Source organism: Schistocerca piceifrons, chromosome 2 (genome assembly GCF_021461385.2).
Source record: "Schistocerca piceifrons isolate TAMUIC-IGC-003096 chromosome 2, iqSchPice1.1, whole genome shotgun sequence".
NCBI classification, from domain to species: Eukaryota; Metazoa; Arthropoda; class Insecta; order Orthoptera; family Acrididae; genus Schistocerca; species Schistocerca piceifrons.
Window position 1 is genome coordinate 763,542,710 of NC_060139.1, and position 18,289 is coordinate 763,560,998.

An 18,289-nucleotide genomic window follows, 5' to 3' on the forward strand; every position below is an offset into this window, starting at 1 on the left:
AAGGGCTGCAAACGAGAACTTGCAAGAAAAGAAAAAAATATTTATCTTCACATTTTCGAGGCGCATTGATTGTTCCATAACATTTCGGGTGTGCAGCCGCATAAATTTCACTTCTTCTTCGGTCCAGCCATCTTCAGAATGAGCCGGGGTGACTGACGCTCCAGCAGCTACTCCACCCATTGAACCCGCGAACCGTACCTCTGCGCATGTGGACACACATACACAAGGCACCAGAGACGTTAATCGGCAATGCATGAAATTACATCTATGGCTACACGGTCGATCCACACGGTGAGAAATAGAACGGATCCTCGGCAAACACAAAGTGGAAGTGATTTTTCGGCAGACAGCAACACTCTGGGTTCCGTTAAAACTGATTTGGTGCTTCGGAAGCCTGTGGTTTACAAGATTCACTGTAATTGTGGCCGTTCATACATCCGACTATCAACACTTACAGGCCGTGAGAGATGTACGAATCACTGACGGTACACCCGGCTCTTACAGCGTGAAAGGTCGGCGGTGGCTGACCATTATATTGACACTGGGCGCTCTATGGTATACGATAACGCCAAAATCTTAACCCTGACTTAATCTTACTGGGACTCAGTAGTGAAAGAAGAAATTGAAGTTCGGTTGGCGACAAATTTCATTAATAGAGATAGTGGCTTCAGGTTGGGCAAATCATGGAATCCGCACTTCCTGTAATACACTCACAAAGGCGACGCAACAGTGCAGCTTGCCGTAATACAACGATATCACCATGTGGGTCAACCGTGCATACCTATTTTTGGACGATCAACGTCTCTGGCGCCTTATATATCTGTGGCTGCAGGCGTAGTGGCGCGGTCCGCGAGTTTAAAAGGACGGAGCAACTGCTGGAGCATCAGTCACCCCGTATAATTCTGAAGGCGGCTGGACGGTATGAAGCCGAAATATCAGAAGAAGAATTTATGCTGCTACACACCATTCATTTTGTGGAACAAAGAAAAATTGAATTATCTAATTTTTTTAAGGTGATCATTAAAATTTTACGACTACTCTTGGTATTTGTTATTTTCGGATATATCATTTATCCACTGGCCACCTCCTTCGCCGGATGAATATTTTTCAATGTTTCTGTAACTGTTACTAGAGCGTATCTAAGCGAGATTGGAGACATATTAACGGTGAGTGCTACTTAGTCGATGTTAAGATGCTTGCAGAATCTTCTTCACACGGTTGATCTCTTGGAATACTTCCTTCACTGATGTTATAGGTACCAAGTTACCAACTACTCAAGCTACTTCGATTTAATCATTTCATATTTTCGTCCACGTGATGGCATTCATTATTTCCGTTAATCACTTTGCTTGAGTTTTCTTGTATTTATAATCCCTTCTTTCGTTTAGTTTTTTATCTGCATTATATTGTCCATAGTGTATCAAGAATTAGTTTTAATCTCTGTATGACGATTGGCATCCAAAAAATGCACAACTTGTAACGAAAAGCATATTTCTGATCCGATGTATTCTCAATATAAACAGATTATTTCATCTCGTCTGTTTTCAACAGACGGATCGGAATTTTCGAGGGTCTAAAGATTATGATAGATACATGAAAATAATAAAATTCAATGTAGATAGAGTCCAAAGGGAAAAAAGAACGAAAGGAAGAATTACACACACGGAGATTCCAGATGGAGAAAGATGAAAGGATAGGAAAAGGAGAGCAAATCGAAAGATTAAAATGATGATTAAACTGACGTGGTAGAGGATTAGAAACAAATAATCTACAATTACACAAATTAGCTAAACAAGAAAATGGTGAAAGTCATTTCGATAAATATTTAAAATTAAGACTTGAAGGTCCCTGAGAAGGTTCGAACCCCTCAACTTCCACATGCGAAGAATGAAGCTAAACCATTTCGCTGCCACTCTACTTTTATTAATGTTACTATTTTTTAGGCGTGGAGCATCATTCGAGTTTACAAAAGTTTTTTCGTCAAATAATCGCAAACGAGGGCCCACCAGTGAGAATGCCTGCAGGATCCTGTACATGGGACTCTAACCAACGTCATGGTATACATGGTTTCAAAAAATGATGGCACTCTTTGGGACATCTCCTTTTGCTCAAAAATCAGTTCCAGTCATGCTAATAGTTGTGTAAGGAATATTAGCGTGATTGTACTAACAGCAATAGTTTAACTTATGGAAAAATACGATATTGCAATGCCTGTTTTGTTCAAAAGTATGACGGAATGTTCTTTGTGAGATTCATGCATGCTCGCGTAAAGCGGGATGTCCGGTTTGAGTTCTAGTTCGACACAAATTTTCATCGAGGTCAATCCATTATATAGCTGATGGTTGACAATATTGCAACTGCAACGCATTTTATATACTCATGAAGAGAGTCGAAAAAGGACGGAAACTGGCCAGAACTGTGCGGTAAAAATTTGCCGTGGTCTAAACCGGTGTTCCTGTACAAGCTGACAGACGCTGACTAATTTGCTTAGGCCATCCATCTGAGGGCGCCCACGCTTCCTGGGGAGGATAAGAACTATTGGTAGATCATTAATGATGAATGATAAAAGCATAAAGTTTAAGTCCTCGTCGGTGTAAGACATTACAGGAGTTCCTTAGTCACTCGTTTGGATTTAGTGAGTTAAATTCTTGATATATTTCTAACACATTCACTATTCACATCTATTGTTCCTGAGTGTTTAATGATGAATAAAAATAATACTTTGTTCATGACCATTTGCTGACATTTAAAAAGAGTATTTTCAGCTTCAGGAAACAAAAGGTTCGTAATAATGAGAATGATTTCATTCGATTGCAAGATAAGAAAATTTTTTACCTTCAAAATTAATATGTTGAAATTAAAGAAATGTGATGTACTTTTATTCAAATATAGATAATCTTTATTATTGATTAGCTGTTCTTTTGTCGGATAGTACATGTCCCTATGAAAAATTTCAATTCGACTTAGTGTTCTGATATTATCATGTTGTCTTGACTTATGTCGTCCTTTTGAGTTTCAGTTATTTAAATTTCGTCGTGGCAAAACAGTAGCGTAATTTTTTAAACACTTTAGTTAATCTCTAGATCTATAACGTGTTGCAGTACAACACTTCATTTAAATTTTTGCTGCAAGCGCCAACAGCATGCCACAAACAGGCAAGGAGATTTTAATGAAGCTGCACTGACAAAATATAAGGTTTTTAATTGAATTTATTTCGGACATTTAGTTAAGCAAATAAGTCCTTCGTTAACAGATTCTTAAATCAGCATGATGTTTTTGTATAAGTCTGGGACACGTGACAAATAAGGAAAATGAATAAAGTTTTCTGAGGTGTTAAGGTATTTTTCAGTGCTTTTAGTGTTGAAGAAACTTCTCTCGATTTACATGTTTAATTTTTTGCAAAGATACCTGTGATAATTAACTGGTTCCTTCGTATGAAGTAGGACGCTAGTGCGCAAGAATACATGTTCTGAGAGGTAGTGGGTCTCAGAACGCATCAGGTAATGCCAACCTAACAGGTCTGTAGAGTACCCTCAGAACAGTTTCTTTACTTTTTCTGCGCCTACATCTGCATGTATTTTCTGGAAGCCACCGTGAAGCGAATTTCGGATTCCTCAACCATCCTTTCCTAATCAGGCATTTAGTCCGTCGCTGATGACCTCGATGTGGACGGGACGCCCAACAATAATCTCCTTCTTTTTTTTCCAGTAACGAATCGTGTGCGGGGGGAAGTGACTGTTTAATTGTCTCTGTTCGCATTGTTATCTAATCTTCCTAAGCGAGCAATATGTGGGTAGCTGATGAGAATCTCTGGGTTATTCAGTTAACGCTGATTCTTCAATCTATGTAACTAGGCCGCCACAGAATAACTCGCGATTATTTTGGAACGTGTGCCAAATCAAGATTTTCAACGTCTCCGTACCAGCCTCGCATGAGGCAAAAAAATCTTTGTCCATTCGTGTCATGCTTCTTTTTATATGTTCAATATACCATGTTATTCTTTTTTTTTTCGGTCCCATGCACTAGAGCAGCATTATAAGATGACTCCAGGAAGTGAATTGCAAGCAGCGTCCTTTAGAGAATGCAATTTCGCTTCAGCCTCCAGTAAACTTCAGTCTTTCACCTGCCTAACCGACGAGTGAACCTATGTGATCATTTCATTTCCCATCAGTGCACAGTATTTGTTTCGATGGAGTAATTCAATGGTGGCTCATTGTAGTCATAGGATACTACTTTTATTTTCTGTGTAACACTCGGAATTGTATTTCTGTACATATAAAGCAAATTTCCAACATTTACAAGACTTTCAAATCTTATCAACACCTAATTGGAAACTTGTGCAGCTCGTTTAGAATAATTCTTACAGTTCTTAGGTACGGAATGTAAAATGTCTGAGGTTATTATTATTATTGTCTACCAACTCATTAATACGCAGCATGACCAGAAAGCTTCCTGACTTCCCTGGGCCACGCATGGAGTTGCTTCTACTTCTGTGAATTGCTCTCCATCCAAGTTAACTGGCAATAATTCCTGTCTTACCAACGTCCACTTAGGGCACCAATTAGAAATAATATTCGTCGAACAAGCTGTGTAGGAAACCGAGAAGATACTTAGAAAGGAAACTGAAGTTCGGGGAGATGATAGAAAAAAACTGTGGTTTCTCTAACACTGCTGAGAATTTGGAGAATCAGTTTTGAGTGTCTTGAAAAGAGTTTAGAAATGGTTCAAATGGCTCCGAGCACTATGCGACTTAACTGCTGAGGTCATCAGTCGCCTAGAACTTAGAACTAATTAAACCTAACTAACCTAAGGACATCACACACATCCATGCCCGAGGCAGGATTCGAACCTGCGACCGCAGCGGTCGCCCGGCTCCAGACTGTAGCGCCCAGAACCGCACGGCCATTCCGGCCGGCAAAAGTTTAGAAGATGAAGGTAAATAACGTAAAATATGGGCAATGGAAATACTCAAATACAATCAACCGATGCGGAGGGAATTACATTAGGACAAAATGTTCAAATTGTCTGGACTCCTTTGGACCAAACTGCTGAGGTCATTGGTCACTAGACTTACGCATTACTTCAACTGCCGGCCGGAGTGGCCGTGCGGTTCTAGGCGTTACATTCTGGAACCGAGCGACCGCTACGGCGCAGGTTCGAATCCTGCCTCGGGCATGGATGTGTGTGATGTCCTTAGGTTAGTTAGGTTTAAGTAGTTCTAAGTTCTAGGAGAATGATGACCTCAGATGTTAATTCCCATAGTGCTCAGAGCCACTGAACCATTTGAACTACTTCAAACAACTTATGCTAAGAACAACACACACGCACCCATGCCCGAGGGAGGACTCGAACCTCCGACGGGAGGGGCTGCGCAATCCGTGACATGGTGCCTCCAACCAGGCGGCCACTCCGCGCAGCTATATTTGCACATAAGCCACTAAAGATATTTGGGAAGTTTTGATGTTTGGGTAGCAAAATGAATGATTATGGCCAAATTAGCGACGGTATAAAATAAAGACTGCCAACTGCAAGAAAAGCATTGCTAAAAACAAAGGAGGAGAAATTAATATTTAACGTCCCGTCGACAACTATATCGACTGAGACGTAGTATAAGCTCGGTTTAGGGAAGGATAGGTCTACCAAAGGAGGGATTTAGGGCTATCGCAATATATATATATATATAGGAGGACGGGGATTTGAATCGCCATTCTTCAAATGCGAGTCTGTTATGCTAATTACTCTATCGGTAGAATCCCTAAAAAGAGAGGACATTGTTAAATGTTTGGGAGTATATTCTGAAGGTGTTTATCTCAAGTGTAGCCTTGCATGAAGGCGAAACGTAGAGAATTGACGGTTCGGACAAGAAGAACTAAGGCTCCCAGGAAGAATGATGAAGGTTACATGGGCACATCGAGTAATGAATGAGGAAACAGTGAATTGTCACAACCTGACTAAGGAGACGATTGGTCGATAGAAGACATACTGATGCATAAATAAATTGTCACCTTGGTAACTGAAGGAAGTGTAGGGGGTAAAAAAATCGTAGAGGTGCGAACCAATGCTTGCATGCAGTAATAGGATTCAAAGAAAAGTAGTTTGCAGTGGCGTAGGAGAGACTAGCACGCAGGGAAGTATCGAATCTGTCTTCAGAATGAAGACTGAGACAATAACAAAATATGGTTGGCTGGGGACGAATTTCATTCGCATTTCCTTCAGGAAATTATGGAAGCAGGAATGAAGACAATATACACAAATCAAAAAAAGTTTTGCATCACCTCGGTTCCGAGAGTTCCGGAACATATACATAAACATCATTTCCGCCCTTTTTATTGCTCATGAAAGCCACACATTGCATGTTGTACCACCATACAGCGAGACATTCAGAGGTGGTGGTCCAGATTGTTGTACACACCTCTACTACCCAGTAGCACGTGCTCTTGCATTGATGCATGCCTGTATTCGTCGTGGCATACTATCCACAAGCTCATCAAGCCACTGCTAGTCCAGATTGTCCAATTCCTCAACGGCGATTCGGCGTAGATCATTCAGAGTGGTTGGTGGGTCACGTCGTCCATAAACAACACTTTTCAATCTATCTCAGGCATGTCCGATAGGGTTCATGTCTGGAGAACATGCTGGACACTCTTGTCGAGCGCCGGCTGGGGTGGCCGAGCGGTTCTAGGCGCTACAGTCTGGACCGCGTGACCGCTACAGTCGCCGGTTCGAATCCTGCCTCGGGCATGGATGTGTGTGATGTCCTTAGGTTAGTTAAGTTTAAGTAGTTCTAAGTTCTAGGGGACTGATGACCTCAGAAGTTAAGGCCCATAGTGCTCAGAGCCATTTGAGCCTTGTCGAGCGGTGTCGTTATCCTCAAGGAAGTCATTCACAATATGTGCACGATGGGGGCGCTAATTGTCGTCCATGAAGACGTCTCGCCAATATGTTGCCGATATGGTTGCATTATCGGTCGGAAGACGGCATTCACATATCATACAGCCGTTACGACTCTTTCCAGGACCACCAGCGGCGTACGTCGGCCCCACATAATGCCACCCCAAAACAGCACGGCCTGTGCGGCCCGTTTGGCATGTTGTTGGTCCCATCTGCACCGCGCTGCATGGTGTAGTGTTTGCACGGACGTCGGGTGTGAAGTTACGCATCATGCAGCCTATTGCGCACAGTTTGAGTCGTATCACGACGTCATGTGGCTACACGAAAAGCATTAAGCAACACGGTGGCGTCGCTGTCAGCGTTCCTCCAAATCGTAATCCGTAGATAACGGTCATCCACTGCAGTACTAGCCTAGCACTTGGGCGGTTCCTGTCTCTCTGTATCTCCTCCATTTCCTCCAAGACCGCTTTGGTTCACTCCGAGACGCCTGGACACTGTCCTTGTTGAGAGCCCTTGCTTGCACAAAGTACCAATACGGACGCAGTCGAACCGCGGTATTGACCGTCTAGACATGATTGAACTACTGACAACACGAGCCGTGTACCTCCTTCCTGGTCTAATGACTGGAACTGATCGGATTTCGGAGCCCCTCCATCTAGTAATCACTGCTTATGCATGGTTGTTTACATCTTTGGGCGGTTTTAGTGACAGCTCTGGAAAGTCAAAGGAACTGTGTCTGTGATACAATATCCACAGTAAACGTTAATCTTCAGGAGTTCTGGGAACCGGGGTGATGCAAAACTTTTTTTGATGTGTGTAATAGAGACTCAGCTGTATTCGCCCATTACTAGTGCATATCACTTGCAATAAAAAGTGGTTCAAATGGCTCTGAGCACTATGCGACTTAACTTCTGAGGTCATCAGTCGCCTAGAACTTAGAACTAATTAAACCTAACTAACCTAAGGACATCACACTCATTCATGCCCGAGGCAGGATTCGAACCTGCGACCGCAGCGGTCACTCGGTTCAAGACTGTAGAGCCCAGAACCGCACGGCTCACTTGCAATAGTTGCATAAACTTCAGTACAGCATTTTACAACACAACACTGTCTATTGTTCAGAGAAAGCTTACCGAAATTCACTCCGGTCGTGAAAGTCTACGAACTTCTAGTTTGAGGTGTGTTTTGATGACTCAAAAGGCGGTGACCTAGTTTTAGATCCGTTTACCTTATTACCTGCTATCGAAACAAGGTATCTTCCTCCAAGAGCAGAAGATGGTGCCAGTCACACAATAACACTCTGGGCTAGCGTGTATAATACGAACACGTCTGTAACGAGGTTGATTAGTGAGCGTCCTGCGCACGTGCGCTTCTAATTACGGAGCAAGGCGCTTTATGGTCTAATTAAATCCGCGGCTTAGCACGCGCGGCAGAGGCCTTTCTACTCGACGCCTCCCTGGCTGTTCCGCTCGACTGCCTTCTGCGCCCGCGGGAGTCTCGTATAGAAGCAGTGCGTTCACGGCGGCGTCATATTTATCCCCCATTTCGCCTCCACAGACGGCGGCAATAATTACGCGAGCAGGGCGCACTTGGCAGGCCTGCTGAGTGAGCAGTTTTTTTGCCAGGCAGTGGTCGCCAGCCGGTAACGAGCGGTAGGGTAGCGCTGGCTAGCGTAGGAGACTGGCGACGCTGCGGTGGCCGCCCATACGTTAATGAGTCGCCGCCGTCGCTCAAAAGCAGCTTGCCAAGCAGCTGCCCAACTCTTACGTCACAAGGTGCGGTTGTGCTCAGTTTCCAACCACGGGGCTGCTCTCCGCAAATTATGGGGCGCTTTCCACTGTGACGGGCAGTCACTAAAATGGCCGCCAACGTCCCGGAGAAGCTCCAATTACGTGTCAGAGGTTTGGCGACGTTGCTTACGTAGCTAAATACATTTTGGGAACATGGTAGTGACAACTTTGATGCTGCGCTGAAAGAATCTGAAATAGTAGATGATTAAAACCGGCTGGTAGCAATGTTTCCCAAGAGGACATCTGGTCTGAAACTTTTTCGCATACTCGTATTACTGTCCCTCTTTTCAATGGTCATACGAACAGCGAAATGGCAGATATTGAGATAACCAATCGTGGAACTGAAAATCAGCTACAATCGTTTAGTAGTGGAAAGACGTCAGGACCAGATGAGATACCCAAAAGATTCTGTAAATATTATGCGAAAGAACTTGCTCCCCTTCTAGCAATAATTTATCGCAGATCGCTTCACCAACGAAAGGTACCTAATGACTGGAAAAAGCGCAGGTCATCCCAGTTTTTAAGAAAGGCCGTAAAACAGATCCACACAAATATAGAGCTATATCGCTGAAGTCAATCTGTTGTATAATTATAGAACATGTTTTATGCTCAAGAATGTTCTTGGGAAATGAACAGCTCCTCTATAAAAGCTGGCCGGAGTGGCAGTGCGGTTCTGGGCGCTACAGTCTGGAACCGAGCGACCGCTGCGGTCGCAGGTTCGAATCCTGCCTCGGGCATGGATGTGTGTGATGTCCTTAGGTTGGTTAGGCTTAAGCAGTTCTAAGTTCTAGGCGACTGATGACGGCAGCAGTTAAGTCGCATAGTACTGAGAGCCATTTGAACCATTTTTTTTCCTCTATAAAAATCAACATGGTTTCGCCAAACAGGGATCCTGCGAAACTCAGCTCTCTCAGTTCCTTCATGAGATCCACAGCGCAGTGGACAACGGTGGTGGGGCTGATGCCGTTTTCCTTGATTTCAGTAAGGCATTTGACACCGTTCCGCATTGCCGTTTAATGAAAAAAATTCGAGCGTACGGAGTATCGGAGCAGACCATCGATTGGATTCAAGACTTTCTTCGAGATAGAACACAACACGTCGCTCTTAACGGAACTAAACCGACAGATGTAAAGGTAATATCCGGGATACCATAGGGAAGTGTGATACGACCGTTGCTGTTAAAAAAAAAAAAAAATGCTTCAAATGACTCTGAGCGGTATGGGACTTAACATCACAGGTCATCAGTCCCCTAGAACTTAGAACTACTAAAACCTAACTAACCTAAGGACATCACACACATCCATGCCCGAGGCAGGATTCAAACCTGCGACCGTAGCGGTCGCGCGGTTTCAGACTGAAGCGCCTAGAACCGCTCTGCCACCAGCGGCCGGCGTTGCTGCTCACAATATATGTAAATGATCTAATAGAAAGCGTCGGATGCTCTTTAAGGCTATTTGCAGATGATGCACTTTATACCAAAGTAGCAATGCCAGAAGACTGTAAGAATTTGCAGAACGACCTGCAGAGTATTGATGAATGGTGTATACTCTGGCAGTTGACCCTGAACGTAAATAAATGTAACATATTGCGCATACGTAGGAAAAGAAATCTACTACTGTACAGCTACACTATTGATGACAAACAGCTGGAGACACCGTTTGCCGTAAAATATATAGGCGTAACTATACAGAGCGACCTTAAGTGGCACGAACATATAAAACAGATAGTGGAAAAAGCAGACACCAGACTCAGATTCATCGGAAATATCTTAAGGAAATGTAACTCATTCACGAAAGAAGTGGCTTATAAGGCGCTTGTTCACCAGGTTCCTGAGTATTGTTCAAAAAATGGTTCAAATGGTTCTGAGCACTGTGGGACTTAACAGCTGAGGTCATCAGTCCCCTAGGACTTAGAACTACTAAAACCTAACTAACCTAAGGACATCACACACATCCATGCCCGAGGCAGGTTTCGAATCTGCGACCGTAGCAGCAGCGCGGTTCCGGACTGAAGCGCCTAGAACCGCTCGACCACACCGGCCGGCTGAGTATTGTTCATCTACCTGGGATCCCTATCAGGTAGGACTGATAGAGACGATCCAACGACGAGCGGCGCGATTCGTCACGGGATCGTTTAGATGGCGAGAGAGCGTTACGGATATGCTAAACAAACTCCACTGGCAGACGTTACAAGAGAGGCGTTGTGCACCACGGAGAGATTTACTACTGAAATTTCGGTACAGCACTTATCAGGAAGAGTCGGACAACATATTACTTCACCCCACATACATCTCGCGTATCGAGCACGAGGAAAAAATTCGATAAATTAGAGCCAATACAGAGGCTTACCGACAATCATTCTTCCCACGCATTGTTCGCGAGTGGAACAGAGTTGGAGGGATTAGACAGTGGTACCGAAAGTACCCACCGTCACACACCATTAGGTGGCTTGCGGAGAATGATGTAGATGTAGAGCCGGCCGGGCTGGCCGAGCGGTTCTATGCGCTACAGTTTGGAACCGCGAGACCGCTACGGTCGCAGGTTCGAATCCTGCCTCGGGCATGGATGTGTGTGATGTCCTTAGGTTAGTTAGGTTTAAGTAGTTCCAAGTTCTAGGGGGCCGATGTCCTCAGAAATTAAGTCCTGTAGTGCTCAGAGCCATTTGAACCATTTTTTGTAGGTGTAGATGAATGTGTGTGCTGGATTAGAAACGGAATGTACCTTTTCCTTTCCCTGGCAATGTTCTTAGCGTCGAGCTATCCAGTTACGAAATTTCCACGTAGAATGAAACTGTGTGGCGAATTGGGACTCGGACAGCAGACCATTTCCTCTTGAGAAAAAATTCATTATCATCCGAGCTGCCCACAAGCGACCTGCCCCCCCCCCCCCCCCCCCCCAGCTTTACTTCGGCCTGTACTCATCTCCTGGCCTTCAAACCACACAGAAGCTCCTTTGCATGCCTTGCAGTAATACTAGCATTCCCTGAAGAAACAATGTAACAGAGAATTGTGAAGTCGCAGCTTAGGGACTTATTTACGTAATGGGCTGCGTTATACACAGGGGAACGGGTGTGTAGCTTGTAAAATAGAAGAAGAGTACTGTTGGAAGTAGAGGTTTGAAAGCAGATCGTGAGATGTGTCTGGATAACAGCAGTCTGTCTGTGGCAGCCAAGATGTGAGGATGTGCGGTGGTTTGTGGACAGTTGCAGTGCATTACCTCAATGTTACTGGAACAAGTGCCATTATCTTAAAGCGCTCCTACTTTCAAAAATATGCATCGATCACCAAATGGAGCCAGCAGCAAGATGTAATACCACCCAATTTGTGTATCTGGATATGAAACACCAAGATTAAAAACGTTAGTAAGCGGTGAGACGCGTTAGGCTCGCGTTGATGCTTTTCATAGCTTGGCATCTTGTAATAGCGATAGCAGCGTCTAGGTTTCTTAGTGTGTTTGCTGGCGCCACTACGGTGGCTCGCCCTGTCTGTCCGTGAGTGGCAGCACTAGCGCTTATCGATAGCGCGTACTGTGGTACTATCTTTGGAGCGGCCTCTAGTATTTCCGGGCCATCGTGTGTCCAGGGAGCGGAGTTTGGACGGAGCAGCAGTGAGGTCCGGACAACCAGTACTCGCCCGACCCCTGGCGACGCACACATGCTCTGTCCGACGGAAGGATGTCGTCGCGAGAGTTCACGACCACGTCAAGGACCGGATTCAGCGAGTTTTAGTTGAATGGACCGTGATATTCGAGTGTGCAACTTTCACTCGTGTGTGTGTGTGTGTGTGTGTGTCCGCCCGTCGAAGTCACCTTATGGCAAAAAGTTGTCAGGAGACGATTTATACTGGGATCCTTCCCTTGCCTGACTAGAGTGAGGACCACCATTGGTTGGTCGTTCTGTCGGTCGTCGCAGCGGACGACGTGCATTTGGTCTTCCGACCTCTTCTGGCTTCTCTATGTTTGTGCCGATTTATAACTCGCCCGTGTTGTTTCACCGCGACTGGTTTTAGTACTGTGAATTGTTGGTTGAATTGTTTTGCCGGATGCGTTTGTATCTTGTGGTTTTGAATGAGCAGTTATTTTAATTGTACCGGTGATCGGACTTTAGGCGGATTGGTTAGTCGGTCGGTCGGCACTTAAGCTGCCCCTATTTTGAGTTGCCATCCTGTTACGTGAGTTCAACTATCTTTGCTGCCTGTCTCACCTTACCTTATGTTTGAGTTACCTTTCCAGGCCGACCCTTGGAACACTTACCGTGAACCGCTTGTCCTGATTGCTTAGATTGTGATGTTTGTTTAAAGGATATTCGTAATTTTCTAACTATTATTGGTGTGGCCTTCAGCCGTGTTACAGTAAGCTTTTTTTTTTAAGCAAACGTGTTATAAAAGCAAGGAATTTATTTTAAAAGTGCTTTAGAAATTATTTTCCTGACTTCTAATTCAGGCCTTCAGCCGTTTGTTATTTGAAATTGTTTGTGGCCTTCAGCCGAGTAATAATTTCACTTCTTTTATAATAAGGCCTTCAGCTGTGGTACAGTTTGTTTTAAAACGAAGTACTTATCTTAATATGTGCTATTTGGATTTGTTCTTCTGACTTCTAATTCAGGCCTTCAGCCGTTTGTTGTTTGTGGTTATTGTTGGTGGCCTTCGGTCCTAAACTAGTGGAATTTTTTCTGGTGATAAGGCCATCAGCCGTCATACAGTCAATTGTGTTTTTAAGAGAGTGTTTTAAAATTGTTATTTCCCTTAAATAAAGTTTACGTATTTGTTGTGCAACCGAGAGTAACTGATTACGGCCCAGTCCACAGACGTAACCTTATCCTGCCCCATCCTGGGAAACCAGCTCTCAAGTGGTTTTTGGGGAAGATATGTTTCCATGACAAAGAAATACTCACCTTTCAGTACAATTTTCTGGCCTACGGGAACTTTGTTAAAATGGAAAATATGATATTTATCCAAGAATTGTAATGGCGAAGTGGATTTTGCAATATGTTCAGGAAAAACCTGTAAAGCTTAAGACACGCGTGATGGTTTAAGACTACGTGCTGGTAAGAATTAAGGCGTTGCCACTGAGGTGGCAAAATGGTAAATTCAGGATTCATTAGTCAACTATAGAAAAGTGTATCAGATACAGCAGGAGCTGTGGCATAATTTGTATCATTGTTATGTTCCTAATACGGACTAAATTTTTTGGTGGATTTGTTGAATTGTGTCCCCTCATACATAAATGTGCAATGGTTCTGATTTTCAGCAACATACTTCGATCAGCCCATTTTATGAGGCATTTGCGAAGCAACATATCTTTTAGAGTACAATGTTCAAAAGTGGGAGCCTAAAGGAAGGAAGTTCCACGACAAAGGTTGCGGCTGGAAAATAGGAATTTATGGACACATATGTGGCAAGGGCGGATAATGCAAGAACCTGTTCTTCCGGTCAACACAATGCTTCCAACGATTTAGACATATCGCGGGGACGCCATCTTCTCTATCAAATTTACATACATCTGGAGACACTTTAATATGGTTAAAATAGGGAATAAATATTGCATTTATGAAAGTGAATGACATTACTGTATGCCCAAATAACACTAGGGCTAAACAATATGTATATAGTTCACCTAAACGACACTGAAATACAAATGAATCACAATTAAATGCATTTTCTACCGCTGTCACTGTCGAGCGAAAAAACAAAACAATACAAATAAAAATATGATAATAATATAATAACACGATTTACTGCTACTTCGCAATATTGATTTGATACTTTGAATACCTTCGATATTTGCTAGAGTGAGTTCCTGCAACAACTTCCAACAGCAATCACTCTTCATACCTTCATCTATACGCTCTCTACAGTCACACTAAATTTGCTGAACATAAGACAAATGTTTCTATTGAACCTGTAATCGGCTAGATTCAGATCTGCTTTTGTGTATGACAGACGACGTAAGACACAGACAGACACGTACACACAAAAATTTACATGAAAACAAGTACAAATATAAAATCAAAATGATACATGTATAAGTAATTATTTGGAGCAATTTCTCAACGTTCTTTTGAACAGCGGTGTCTGTAGCAAGTCTTTTTCTGTGTGGAAGCAGTGCATATAAACCAGAGTGACTTATTAACGTTTATTGAGCAATCTGTATTATACGTCAGTCTGAATGAACTAAGTTGTGTACTAATATACGTCGATTTTCTTGAGTAAAGCCAAAGACTGAAAAATTTTTATGAATTACTGAATTACTGACTCAATTTCTTGTAAAATTAAAGATTGGAAGGAAAAGGCTAAAATGAAGTACCTATTATCGAGCTTCGATTTATGGTATGCGATAGTATCAACTAAACTATGTTTCCATTAAATACTTATGGTGCTGAAATGTTGAAAATTGATGTGTTTGGAAAGCTATTTCGAAATTATAATATTATGCTCCTCTGGAAAACAAATAATTGGTGCTCCAATCAGTATCTTATCTTCTTCATAAGTTTAGACCTAAAGTATCAGTGCAGACTTCTTGTTTTGACTCCGAAATGATGAAGAAACGACAATATTGTAACAAATAATCGTGTGAACAGAATCTCCTTAAAAACCAAATGCATACAGAACACCATAGAGAGGTTAAGGCAGCCGGCCGGGATGGCCGCGCGGTTCTAGGCGCTACAGTCTTGAACCGCGTGACCGCTACTGTCGCAGGTTCGAATCCTGTCTCGGGCATGGATGTTTGTGATGTCCTTAGGTTAGTTAGGTTCAAGTAGTTCTAAGTTCTACAGCACTTATGACCTCAGCAGTTGAGTCCCATAGTGCTCAGAGCCATTTTAACCATTTTTGAGATTAAGGCGAGCTAAAAGGGGAGGCCACAAAAGTAATGAAAAAGTAGCTCAGTCCGTATAATATTTGCTTCAGGAAGGTGAAGGTTCCAGGCTGAAGTACGTCTGGCACACATTTTTAATTTACCAGGAAGTACAAGAAAAGGAGTGAATCTTAGAACTGGACCTCATGCTAATTTTGAGGGGTTGCTCTCATTCACTGTGACATCAGTGACATTGAGCGACTGTTCCAATTAGTCAATTCGTTACAGTGTTCACCTGAGCGTCGTAATAGTAATTATGCAGAAATAGTATATAGAATAGAATAGAATAGAATAGAATAGAATAGAAATAGTAATTATGCAGAAAAACATGATTTGATGCTAGAATGAGATTTTCACTCTGCAGCGGAGTGTGCACTGATATGAATCTTCCTGGCAGATTAAAACTGTACCGGGCCGAGACTCGAACTCGGGACCTTTGCCTTTCGCGGGCAAGTGCTCTACCAACTGAGCTACCCAAGCACGAGGTCCCGAGTTCGAGTCTCGGTCCGGCACACAGTTTTAATACGCCAGGAAGTTTCGTGATTAGATGCTGTTTACAAAAATGGCTCTGAGCACCATGGGACTTAACTTCTGAGGTCATCAGTCCCCTAGAACTTAAAACTACTTAAACCTAACTTAACGTAAGGACATCACACACATCCATGCCCGAAGCAGGATTCGAACCTACGACCGTAGCGGTCGCGCTGTTTCAGACTGTAGCGCCTAGAACCGCTCGGCCACGTCGGCCGGCTGCTATTTACATCTACTACAAATTAAGTTAGAATTATTTCTATTATTTCTATTAAAATGGTACCTGATGTATCAGCACATTACGTAAGACTGAAAAATATTTCAGGAAAAATCCTATTGAAATCTGATTGAATTAACATTTGGTTACACCGTCTCTATCACCAAAACTTCTCACGACCGCATACCCTAGGTATTTAGCTTTCTCATTGAATAACCATACATTGACCGGCCAAAACATTATGATTAGTGCCAACCGCGAAACCAAACGCTGCAACGGACATGTGACGCACTAACGAAAGTACGAAGTGCGTCTGAAAATTCGGTGAATGTTTTTAGAAAATAGAGAAAATAAGAGATGCAAAGTATACATTATTACTGATCTGTAAAATAATCATTATTAGCTACAACACACATTTGACACCGGTTGTAAAGCTGTTGGAAACTGTCAGCAAACGCTTCTTGTGGAATCGCTGAAAACACCGTAGTCACGCGCTGTCGGATATTCGCGTGATTAGAGGCTACGAGACGTGGCGATAACAGTACGATCCAGAGACCAAGCGACAGTCAGTGAAATGGTGTTCGTCTTCCCCGCCTCCCAAAAGAAGTCGACTGACAAAATCGTGCGAGGGCTTCATGCATTTCCTCTCGAGGGAGGCGGGGAGGACCACGAACATCATGCCACTGACTGTTGCATCGTCTCCGTATAGTACCAGTAGAACCCTGCCACATTTCCTGTAATGATGCGAACATTGAACAACGTGTGACTGCCGTGCATCGAGTGATTTCGCAAGAAACGTTTGCTGACAGTTTCCGATATCTTTACATCCGGTGTCGGAAGTGTCTATGCCTAATGGTGATTTTTCTATCTCCAGTGAAGGTATTTTTTAGTAAGTCTTGTTTCCTTTATTTTCCGAGACCATTCACCGATCTTTACAGACGCATATTGTACATAAGTGAGCAAAGACGTATGGTGAATCATTCTAGTGATGCTTCATCGCCATTTTTAACGTACAGACGTTGCCATTTCCAAAGTTTGGACATTGAATCAACATCAGAATCGTATTAATATGACATTAATTCACTGTAGGTCTTCAAAAATTACTATGTACAAAAGTACCGTGGACTACTAGCATACGGGTATTTTTGACGATTTACAATGTACTGCCGTTCTCTGAATATGATTAAAGTTAAAAGCGTATCCTTGTAAAGTTTATACACTAATAATAAGAAAATGATAGTGAACGCATTTTAAAATGTTTTCATTCGGTCGGTTTCTTGTCTCTTTATTGGATACAAATTTTTCAACTGATTTTAAACGTATTTCCCGATGAGTTAGTAACTTTAGACCCAAATGATAATTACCTTTATCCTTTATTACATTTGGTAGGGGAAAAACTGATTTCCAATTTCTAATTTTCAGCGTAGTTAAGAACTCGATGATTCAGTATTAAAGCGCTTTCGTGTCTGGTGAGTGGCAGAGGATGCTTGGTGTGCCACTGCCATTTCCCTCTCCCCTGTTCCACTTGCCAATGTTTCGTGGTCAGAACGGTTGGTGGTAAGTCGTATTGTGAGCACGATCCTAACTATTTTTTACCTTTAAGGTTTTTCCGTGAGATAACCATACGAGAAAACAATGTAGTGGTTGATTCAGGTGCAGAGGAACTGAAATAATCCTGCAATGTATCACGTGTCTCTGTAGTAATCTTACCTAAATATTAGAAATCGTTTGAAAAAATTAGACACGAGACTACAAAGCAGAAATTAATTGTTTGAATAAAAATCTCAGTAATGTAACATGTTTTTAAAACGGACAAAAAAAGTATAAAGTAATTAATATCCGGGGTATAACAAACGTATTGCGACAAAATTTGAGCCATTCTAGAGGGAGTCTAGAGCAAAAAATTAAGTTGAGGAATCCATACCCTATAATATTATCCAACAACACTACATACCGTCGAAATTACAGGGAAACGCCTGACGTTTCGACATCCCTTCGAAAAATTGCCT

At 42.8% G+C, this 18,289-nt stretch overlaps 1 non-coding gene across 1 annotated transcript; it reads right to left on the reverse strand.

Annotated features, from left to right (window-relative positions):
* Positions 1-15,938: 15,938 nt before the first annotated feature.
* Positions 15,939-16,013, reverse strand: Trnas-cga. The gene has a single exon. It is a non-coding gene; the product is annotated as a tRNA-Ser (tRNA).
* Positions 16,014-18,289: the final 2,276 nt, after the last annotated feature.